The sequence below is a fragment of the Choloepus didactylus genome, chromosome 10, assembly GCF_015220235.1.
Source record: "Choloepus didactylus isolate mChoDid1 chromosome 10, mChoDid1.pri, whole genome shotgun sequence".
NCBI classification, from domain to species: Eukaryota; Metazoa; Chordata; class Mammalia; order Pilosa; family Megalonychidae; genus Choloepus; species Choloepus didactylus.
The window spans coordinates 43,515,932-43,527,250 of NC_051316.1; positions in this window are offsets into that span (position 1 = coordinate 43,515,932).

Consider the following 11,319-nt stretch of genomic DNA (forward strand, 5'->3'; position numbering starts at 1 on the left):
GATTAAGAGGATTCGAGAAGGCAGTTAAAACCAAGATAGAAATATGAGCTTTCAGAAGAAATCCGAATTTTCAGCGATGACTTCTAGCAACTCTGGGAGAGATTCTTCCTGCAAGGCTAGTAGCGCAGAAGGCTTGGAGTACTTTTATAGCCTGCTCAACAACAAGCTGAAAAAATGAATCCCTTGGAACATAGGTGAACCATGTAATTTTAAGTAGATTCATAGTTTTCCCTGAAAACATTCTTTCATCCATGATAAATATAGCTTTAAGCAGTATTCCACATGATTCATGTGGCTGTAACATACCCAACTAGTCTTTCTGTCTAAGAGACTCATGAATCAACTGCCTTTGTCTAAGAATGGGGACAATTTGCAAAGATCAGCTTATCAGTTAATAGCTAAACCTGAAGCAAGAGTAGAGATACTGAAAATGAACCATTTCTACTCTGGTTTAAAAAAATTAATAAAAATCTTTTCTTTCACCGTATCTTTGAATACTGTAAATCTTTATAACAGACTGTCAAGTACATTATAAGTTGTTGGTCTTTTTTATTTCTTAACCACTATTTTTTAAGCACTTAAATTAGAAACCTAAAAGTACCTAAAAAAATCTTTACAGTCTTGACTCAAGTTCTCAGTTTTTTCATTAGTAAAGTAAGGAAATTGAACTGGGTATTTTCACAGGAACTAAATATATATGGTTTCATGAATGTTTTCATAAATATTTATCTGATGATGGTCTTCAAAATATCTTAGAATTTTTTTGATGGCAAAAATATAATTTATGGACTTAGGTATTAAACACAACTTTAAGAAGTTACAGAATCCACATCTATGTGTTAGGCTTTTTAACAAATCAATCATAGTTTCTCTCTTGATAAAGTCTTTTAATTAATTGTTTATCTGTTATGGTTTTTATGAGTAAAGAGTGTTTCCAGTATGTTCATAAATGTAACAGATTGGATCACATTAGAGAGTTTCTGTGGTGGTGCCCTTTTAGAATGTCTGTTCAACGTCTCCCTCCAAATAGCCACCATCTTTCCTATGAACTGCTATCCATCCACAGGATTACAGGGATAGATTCTAATGTCACATTTCTGATTCATGGTTCTCCCTCATGACCACAGTTGGTTGGGCCAAGGGAAGGCATTTAACTCTGGAATTTGGAATTGGAAATGAGAAAGCATGAGAGAGAGAGACACCTGTCTCTTTCCAGGTAGCTGGAGATGGAGCATACAATGTAGGGAATTTTCAGCAATTGTATTTTTCCATTTGTACATGAAAAAGTAGCAAAAACTAGTCCCTAGAGAGAGGAAAAAATCTGAAACCAGATGCACAGAGAAGTGCTAAAAGTCTCTGATCCAGTTCTTCCTGAAGCTCAGCTGCTTCTCTGTCTTAGACTTTGTGAAACTGACCTGTACCTTTATAATAAATTCCCTTTGTTTACATAAACTACCTCAAATGGGTCTCTGCTCTCAGTTTATCTCTCCAAAACTGTAACTGTCACATGACAAGCAGTGCAAGGCTGTGGGGATGGTGTCTCCCTTATAATCATTGGATGGCTGGGTGAACTCAGCTACAACTCTGGTGGGAATGGGAGACTCCCACCATATTCTCAACATACTCCATAGGGTTATGATGAAGAGAAAATAAGGAGGGGAAGCAGCAACTCAGGTGGACAGATTGCCAGGCCATGTCCTCTTCCTCCTTCAATTTATCTCCCAGTGTCTGTAACAGGCCTGTCCAGTGAAGAAAAGGAAATGGTGCTAGCTATGTATAGGTTCTTCTAGAGCCAGGGATCTCTCTCAGTTTTCTCAAGATAGCTCAAGCCTGTCTCAATTCATGCAGGATGAGGGTTATCTTGATGGGGACATTCCACAATAGGATGGTCACCTTCCTACATGGGCAAAGCAAGAAAAGGGGCATTTGAGCGGATCCTGGGAGCTACCTCATAAGAATCTCCATGTCCAAAGCTAGAGAAGAATCAGGTCTTACTACAGACTTAAGCTTCCTCCCACAGAGCACTGCTCCCCCACCCCTTCCACCACACTCCGTATATATCCAAAGCCATCATTTTATGGGGAGGCAGGTTAAGAGGTGAACCAGTTTGTCACAACAACAAGGTCCTCTATTTTAAGCAACTCAAGACCATATTCATGAAGTGACCCTTCCACTTTAAGGAATTCAGAATCTATAGGATCATTAAATATATCTTTCTTGGCCTTTTCCTTCTTAGATGTTCCCCAGGCACTCAGAAAATTTAGTCTCATCAGCAAACTCTAACAAGACTACATTTGTATTTTATCTTTCTGAAGATTAATTTGAATCTATCCAAGGACATTAAAATACATTCTAGTATCCTTTAAAAAGTCTTACCACAGTCCATGGTCCCAAATCAACACAGCCCAAATCAGTATGCCTTCTGAGAGTCTATTTTATCTCACCTCACCAATTTTTTCACAAGGTCATGGCCATGACTTCAAGATGACTTGGCTTTAAGTCTAGTAAAGCTTTTGTAATCAAAATTTCTGCTTCTGGTGCTAGCAGAATAAGAATATTAGTCAGGGTTCTACAGAGAACAGAACCAACAGGATACACACTCATATACACATGTTTATGAATATATATATATATAGGAATATGTGTGAAAGAATATACTAATATACACACACATATACATAAATTAATATATCTGTAAAGAGATTTAGTATAAGGAATTGGCTTATGCAAACATAGGGGCTGCCAAGTCCTTACTCCATTGGGCAGACTGCAAAACTGGAGGCTCCCCTGATAAATGTGATGCCGAAGTCCTTAGTCTGAATTCTGCAGAGGAAGCTGGCAGAAGAGTCCAACAGAAGCTAATGCTGAAGCTGAGTCTGAATTTCTCTTCTAACTTCTGAAATCCTCAGTTCTGGTTTTTAAGATCTCCAGTTGATTGTATGAGGAGATTCCCCACATTGTTGAGGGCAATCTCCTTTGTTGAATGTAGATCCAATCAACTGATTATAGATGCAATTCCCATTTCAAACTACCCACACATTAACAAGCAGGCCAGTGCTTGAACAAACAACTGGACACCCTAACCTAGCCAAGTTGACACACAAAATTGGCCATCACACTAGGTAATATGAACCAATCCTCTCATAAAAGATGACAAAGAGAGCTGGATGAAATTTTAAAAGTTAAAAATCTTTCTGGAAGTTTCAAATAGCTAACAGGATATGTGGGGACCCAGGGCCTAGGCCCCCTCCCTAATGGGGAGTGAGGCCCCACATTATGTAGCAGCCTGCATGACTAGGACAGAATCTGAGGTCACGAGACCTCCTCAGGGAACAAAGTGTGTACAGATGATATCACAAAAAAAGCATTGAAACTCCCCTCTCCTGATTACTGTTGGTAACAAATCTCCAGATCCCTGTGTCATGAGACTCTGCTAAAACTCTGTTCTCATACCCTGTGGAATGGCTTTGTACTAAATCCTTATAAACTGCCCTTTGCACTCCCCACCCTTGCAGAGCATTAACTTCCCTTTTCCATCAGCTGCTGCCGGGAAGAACTCTCTCCTGTTCGTAGGTCCTAACAAACCTGTGTCTAACTCCCTGCCTGGTGTGTTCTTTGTTCTTAGGGCTGTGCCGACCCAAGCCCTTCAACAGCTGGGTTGGAACAGAATATTAATAAATAAGTCTAAGATACAGGAATAATGGGAAGTCAGATAGGTAAGTTTGACACTTGGGGGCACTTTTAAATTGGGAGTATATTCCTATTGGAAAGACATAACCAAGAGGCTAAGCTGTACTTCTGATACCTTCATAAAGCTTGGAGGACAAAAATCAGTGTCTAGGAACAGGCAGGATAGGGATTCTGGGTAAGCTATCCTTCATTTTGAACTGGTAGCCCAAAGGGCTACATATATTTATTTCCTAGAAGTAAGGGTAATCCAGAAATAAACCATTACTTTTAGGGCTTTTAGATAAGCTGAGTGGCCTAGAAAATATCAAGCCTTGAACTTGGATTAAGTTCATCCTGAATTACTAGCGTCTGCAGGCACTTAGCTAAAGTAATTTAAAACCTTCTTTGAAGGACAAAACATCATTCTAGGCTTCAAATTATTTTGGTGCATTATGTTTAATAAGCTATTTGCATAAACAATGTCTATCACACAATCAAATGTTACCAGGCACATGTGGAGACTAAACATTATGAATGTAAATCAAAGAAAACACAGACAACAAAAATGGATGTCATATAATTGCGTAACTATATAGCTTACATGGTAGGACTGTGCGATTGTGAAAAGCTTGTGGCTTACATGCCCTTTATCCAGTGTATGCACAGATGAGTAGAAAAATGGAAACAAAAATTAAATGAATAATAGGGTGAGATGGGTTAGATGGGATGCTTTGGGTGCTCTTTTTTACTTGTATTTTTATTCTTATCTTTATTTTATTTTTTTTTTTTGGAGTAATGAAAATGTTCAAAAATGTATGGTGGTGATGAATGCACAACTATATGATGGTACTGTGAACAACTGATAGTATGCTGTGGATGATTGTAGGGTATGTGAATCTATCTCAATAAAACTTGATTAAAAATGGATGTCAGAAGCTACAAACAATGGAATTACTAAATAAAAATATAAACAACTATGCTTGCTATGTTCAAGGAGATAAAAGTCAAACTTAAAAATTCTGGCAGGAAACAGGAAACAAGAGGCAAGGCATTTCAGAAAAAAACAAATTAGATATCCTAGAATTGAAACTTTGATAACCAAAATTAAGAATTCCATAAACAGACTTAAAAATATACTAGATATAGTTGAAGAAATAATTAGTGACCTGAAAGACTGTTACAGGAAATTATTCTGAATGAAACACAAAGATATAAAGATAAAAAATACAAAAGAGAAAGTATTAGATGTAGAAAATACAGTAAGAAGATATTGTGTGCATTTCATTGGACTCTCAGAAGAAGAGAAATAATGGAGAAAAGGCTTTATTTGAAGAGATAATAGCTTATATATTTCTGGAACTGATGAAACACATTTATTATCAGGCTGTATTACAGAAACACAAGTTCCAAGATGGTTCTTAAAAACCAAGGAAGAAGCATTAGTTATAGGTAATCATCTATCTAAGGTACATCCACTTAGATATCCTCACACCCATCTAGTCTTCAGCTATTGGTTCACAGAACCAGCTGTCCCTGCTCTATCTTTTATTTCCTACTGGAAGGTCTCTTCACCTCTGCAGCTTTCTTCTATGACTGTGCTGCTCCTACATTATTCTGGCTTTAAGGAAATTCTGTAGAGCTATTTCAAACCTACTTGTCCAGATATACCATAATGATATGCATTTTATTCCCACTTCATGGAGGGCATGTAGAGATTCTGGGTTCTGCCTTGCTCCCCAGACCCTATTTCATGGGCCTCTGTGATCTTCACTTCAAAACCTATTTGTGGAGATGGGGTGAAGTGAGGGGAAAGAATGGGTTCTCTTTTTCTCTACCCTCAGAACTTGGACAGAGCCCTTATCAGGAACTTGATAAATCTTCACTTACCTCCTAATTCTCTCCTTTCTCCTGGAAATTTTTATCTAGTTGCAAATGGGAAAAACTGATTTAGTCTGACAGCTTCACTGTAAATTTTCTCTCCTTGCCAAGACCAATGGTTCTGTAACTCAAAGGACAAAATTGAATCTTGTGTTAGTTCTTCTGTGTCACTTCTTCCCAAAGGCAATGAAAGCCATTGAATGACACAGAGTAAAGGCAAAGGAAATAAGAAAATCCTGGAAGCAAAACTTCAGTTATTGCAAAATATGATTTCACAACATTTGAAGCTGGAAGTCTTAAATAAACACACACACACATGCACACACACACTCACGCACATATATAGTCAGGTCAGAGGCCTGACCCTAGGAATAGCGGCCACACCCGGGGAGGCAGAGAACCAGTCTGCACCGGACTGACAGTACAGGAGGGGCATATCCCTCAGCCTGTGGTCCCTCTGCTGCTGATCAGAGGGGAAAAAAAGAAAAAAGAAACAACAGGCCGCCCTGGTCAGTCCACCTCCTCAGAACCATTCTGTATGAATATATGCATATGTGTATATATGCATATGTGTATATATGCATATACATATATGTATATACATATATAAATTTCATGTGCAATGGTTTAGTATAATAAAATGTATTATTTACGAAGTCATAGGAATTTTTGTTTGGTATCTAAATGCCTTCTAACCAACTTTTTAATGTATTTTAATATAGATATATAATTATATAATTGTTGGCCTTTTTCAGCCTTCATGCATCTCACTAGTCCTTTATGAGCTCACAAAAATAGTAGGGAGTGATTTTGCAATCATTTTTCTTATCCTGTTAAGATGTCGACCACGTAAATGTGGCAAAGGTCATAGTGAAATTCAGTCTGCAGGACCACCTACCTCAGGAATCTAGTAAATTTAGGAAGGAACTCTAGTCCCCTGAAAGAAGTGAGGAGGAAGATGTTAGGGCTGAAAACCAAATACCAGGTACTCAACTTCAGAACCTGCAAGAGGATAGAAGGGCTGCCCCAGTTCTGGGGGAAAGTACCCCCAAGAAAATGGGAATACTGAAGGACATGGGCTCCTTCTCAGCTTTTAGAGAACAAGTTTCTGAGGGCAGGTTGAAGAATGGTGTGTGGAGGAGTGGGAACCACAGGCTATATTTGGGGCCCCACGATGCCATCGTCACTTAGGGACAGAGCCTCTAAGTCTAGCTGATAGAAGTAGAACGTGAAAAGGAGAAGCTCCTTTTTCTTGCAATAGAAACAGCCCAGCGATTGCAGCTTTATAGCAGTGGCAACAGGAACAATAACAAGTTCTCCTACCACAAGCAAGGGGCAGAACAAACAACAGCAACGGCAGCAGGGGGAAAACAAGACCTGTGCTAGTGAACAGGGAGCAGGCAGTGTCAGCAAAAGGCACAGCAGTGTGCTGGCAACCACAACAAAGAGAGGTCAGAAACAGGAGAAGTGTGAGTCATTCAGGACCTGGGGGAGGGAGTGTGGGGAGGAGGGTAGAGGAAGGAGTCTCTCTCCTGATGGTAAACATCCCCTAGATGAGCAGAGCCAAACCAGGAAACACTGGAACATCAAGTTCTGGTTACACAAGCAGATTCCTGGGCTCTGCCACAGAGCTGCTACCTCAGAACATGTGAACTCTAGGAAGTTGGATTTTAAAGAAATTCTCAGGGTGATTTTTCAGTAGCACCACCCATAGACCTGAGCAACTGGGAGAAGATGCCCATCTCCACCTATTACCTAAGCACCGGCCACCCTGATCATGTTTCAGGTACCCTCACGACACCAAGACCAAGTCCAGGGCCCAAATGGACCTCTTCCCCAGGGCTGTCTCCCATGGACGGACCACACTGCATGGTATACACTCTCCTAGAACCAAGCATTCACCAAAAGGCAGCTGCTTGGTGAGTAACGAACTTGGACATGGATACTGGGCTGACCACACGTGTGCTCTCCAAGCCTCTCAGACTGGGCAGGAGCAGGAGTAGGGAGAAAAGGAGCTCCATCTGCACTCTGCCTTGGGCCCATGGATGTTAGAGCCATCTATTGGTCCTAAACTAGGGACTTGCTAGTTATTTTTGGCTGTTTTTTAAAGTTGCAGGGTTTTAGTTTAGTTTTGTTTTTAAGAACCAAAGAGAAAAAGGAAAGCCCTTAGGGGCAAAACGCCAAATACAAAATGAATGAATGCTTGAGTTTAAAACCTCAGTAACTTTCCAGACTCTTGATTTCTTCCCATGGCAGGTAAAGTCTTGGTGAACAAGGCTTCCATAATTCAGTGGCATCTTAAAGCTTTGACTTCATTGAATTAATTTTGATAAAGTAGCATCAGTTGAGCACTTATTCTGTGCTTCCCATTGTCCTAGACAGGGAGAGGATCAATAATATACGATGAATAGCCTCAAAGCAAAGCCATTGGAAAATTCAAGTCGTACAAATGGAATGCAAACATAACAGCTATGCAAGAGAATATGTTATTTTAAGTGCTAAAGTGAGTGCCCCAGACAATGCTAAGTGCTATAGGAATTTAACAAATCTTCACCAAGTTCCTCTTCTTCTATTCTCAGCATTGCCATCCTCTAGAGGAGGACACACACATGCACACACCCTCCTAAATGATGGCCTAGTTCTTTTAAGGTTCCGGAACAAGCAAGACCAGTGAATGATACTCTGTGCATCAACACTTACTTGGTTAGGTCATTGGTTAGGATATTTTTCCGTGTGAGCACGAGACACAACAGCTCAGCATGTTTTCCTTTCTTTCAGTGATGATCCATCCACTGAGCCTGTCATCTATGACAAGCTCTGCATTTGTCAATTCCAAGTGGCCTTTGATAGGCTGAGTGTCATCAATATTCCTTTCTGAGAGAAATATTGAGCAATTAACCTTTGGAGGAGATTTGATTAGTCACACTGTTATTAAAATAAGACATTCATTTTGCCCTAAGCTTACCATAACCCAAGCCTAAGGCATCTGAGTCAGTACTTGGAACTACCATGGGTTAGTATCTGTTCACTTCCCTGCCACAGAGTTTGCTGTGGAGGACAAAGAGCAGCAGAGACAGGAAGCAGTGACCAAGGAGAGAGCTGGGAAATTCCAGCTGTCCTCCTGCCCTACTTATAAGGAATAGACATGACTCATTTTTAAGAAGCGAACAGATGTTGACTTGGCTAACAAAATCCTGTGGAAAACTTAACCTCTCTAGGCCCTTGCTTCCTCTTCCGGAAAAAATAAAACAGATACGCTATTATATTTGAACACCTGCATAGCGCTGTCAAATACTGGTATGAAAGAATAAGTATATAAATATATATTGAATGAATGTGCTATTTCTTATGTCATTAGAGTAAATCTTCTTCTGGAACATATCTATAGAAGACAAACTATACCAAAAGAGCCTCCACAAACCAGGCTTCAGCTGTGCAGATGTGGAATAGTCTGCTACTTCGGCTGGCAATTACTCGCACCAATGAGTAAAACCTCATGTATCCAGCAAAATATGGAAGTCCAAAGATCTCGGTTATAATCCTGGCTCTGCCCTAAGTAACTATGTGATCTGTTTCCTAACCTGTGAAATCAAGAAATTGGGCTCCTCCTGCCTTTATCATTTCATGACTCTAGAACCAAAAAGACAAAAACAAAAAAAACCAGACTTGAAAATATATACCTATAATTCCTATCCTCTCCAGCATCTATTTCCCATAAGAATAAGCACCTATATGGGACATAATTATTTTTTGTTACCAATTCTTTCAGTGCAGAGGTAGGAAGGTATGGCTTAGGTAATATTGAGTCAAGGATAGGATGCAACATTTAATGGAGTTAAAAAAAATCCTTACTTACCTCACTGGATTGTTATAGTGATCAAACTAGATTTCCTCCTATAGGGAGCAAAGGCTTAAAGTAAAATGTACCGAGTTTCTAATTGGGATGATGGAAAAATTTTAGTAATGGATGGTGGTGATAGTACCACAACATTGTGAATGTAATTAACAGCAATGAATTATATATAAACATAATTTGTATATTTTATATATTTTATATAATTTATATTTGAATGTGGTTAAAGGGGAAATTTTAAGTTGTATAGATGTTACTAGAAAAAAAATTTTTTTAAAAACTCATGGAACTGCATTACACCAATGCAAGGTATTAATAAAAGGGTAGCATATGGGCATCCTGTATTTTATGCATGATTTTTCTGTAAACACACAAATTATCTAATAAAAAAAAAAAAAGAAGTTGGGTTCGGTTACCTGGTTAGGCCCCACCAGTGAACCTGAGGTTGGCACCATCCTATGAACTAGATGTGCACAAAATCCACTTGCAAGCTAAAAGCATCCTCCAGCAGATATGAAGGCCCTACTAGGAGCCAAGCACTCAACTTTCTGGGGACAAAGTTCCCCAATTCATGTAATTCTCATAATTTTCCTACAAGGCAGGCAGTATTTATTTCACTTCTTGGCCAGGGAAATGGAAGCCCAGAGAGGTTAAGACACTTACTCACAGGCACTCAGCCAACAAGAGAAAGAGACAGGATTGGAACTGCTTCTGTCTTGTTCCAAAGCCAGGCTTTTTTCCCAGTTTTGGCCCCTCCAGGAACTACCTTTCTTAAGAGTCCCAGGAGCAGATCCCACCACCTGGATTAACATAGGCGGTAGAAGAGAAGCTCAGGATCTGCGATTGGTGGACCATGTGCGGACCATGTACTTGTTGTTTAAACCCCCAAAGAAAAGTTCAAACCCATCGTCGGCCCAAGAGGAAATCTGGGCAGAGCATGAGGGCATGAGGCTCTACACCTGATGGAGGCGGGACAAACGTGCACTTTACATATGCAGCTACCCTAGAACACATACTTTGGGGGAAACCCACCCCCACCCCCACCCCCACAACAGGCACTTGTGTGCACACATGGGAGGTGGGATCACAAACCATTCAAGCATCTGAAACAACTATCCCTGAACAGGGCAGGCCATCCTTTCCATTCTCACAGGCCTCTGCAGGCCCCATGGCCAGCATTAGAAGATGGCTACAGCTACCAAGCATTTGATTAAAGTGAGCCAGCCTCATTGTCTCTGGTGGAAATTAGTATCCACAGCCTGGTGGTCATGGCAATGATTGCAACTTGCAGGCAGTGGATTTCCCCAGACCTTAGCTGGGCAGTTTCTGCTTCAGCCCTTGCAAATCAGGACCCAAAATTAACTGAGCCCTTCCTGGGCAGGCAGCCTGGGGGCAGGCGCCTATAAATAGGGAAATGGCCAGGCCTCCTTCCTACCTCCTGCACAGCTGACTTGCAGAGAACAAAGTCATCCCACAGGAGAAAAGTCTGTTTAGGCTACTGTTCCCCACACCCCACACCCTCATGTCTGTAAATCTATTTTGTTTCCATTTGTCATTAAGCATCCAGAGGGTCTCAAGGAAAAAGTGCGGACTTGCTGCTGGAAAACTCTGGAAAACCTCAGCTGCAGTGGGAATTAGAGCCAAGAGGCACGCCACCTCTGATGTGTTGCAAACCTCTCTGTGACCTGCCTTGCTGGACTAATTACTAATACTATCAGGCAGATGACAGACATGCCATGAACTTCCTCTCTTTGATAGATTCCTCTGCAAACATACCCAAGTTCAGCCCCAGGCTGACTGTTTGCAGCAGTTCTCTATTCTCCCACAAGTCTGCCCCTGGCCCTCCAACTTTTCTGACCTCCTGTCCCATATCTCTGAGCTCAGCCAGGCCAAGAGTCAGTCAGGTGACCCAAGAGGGC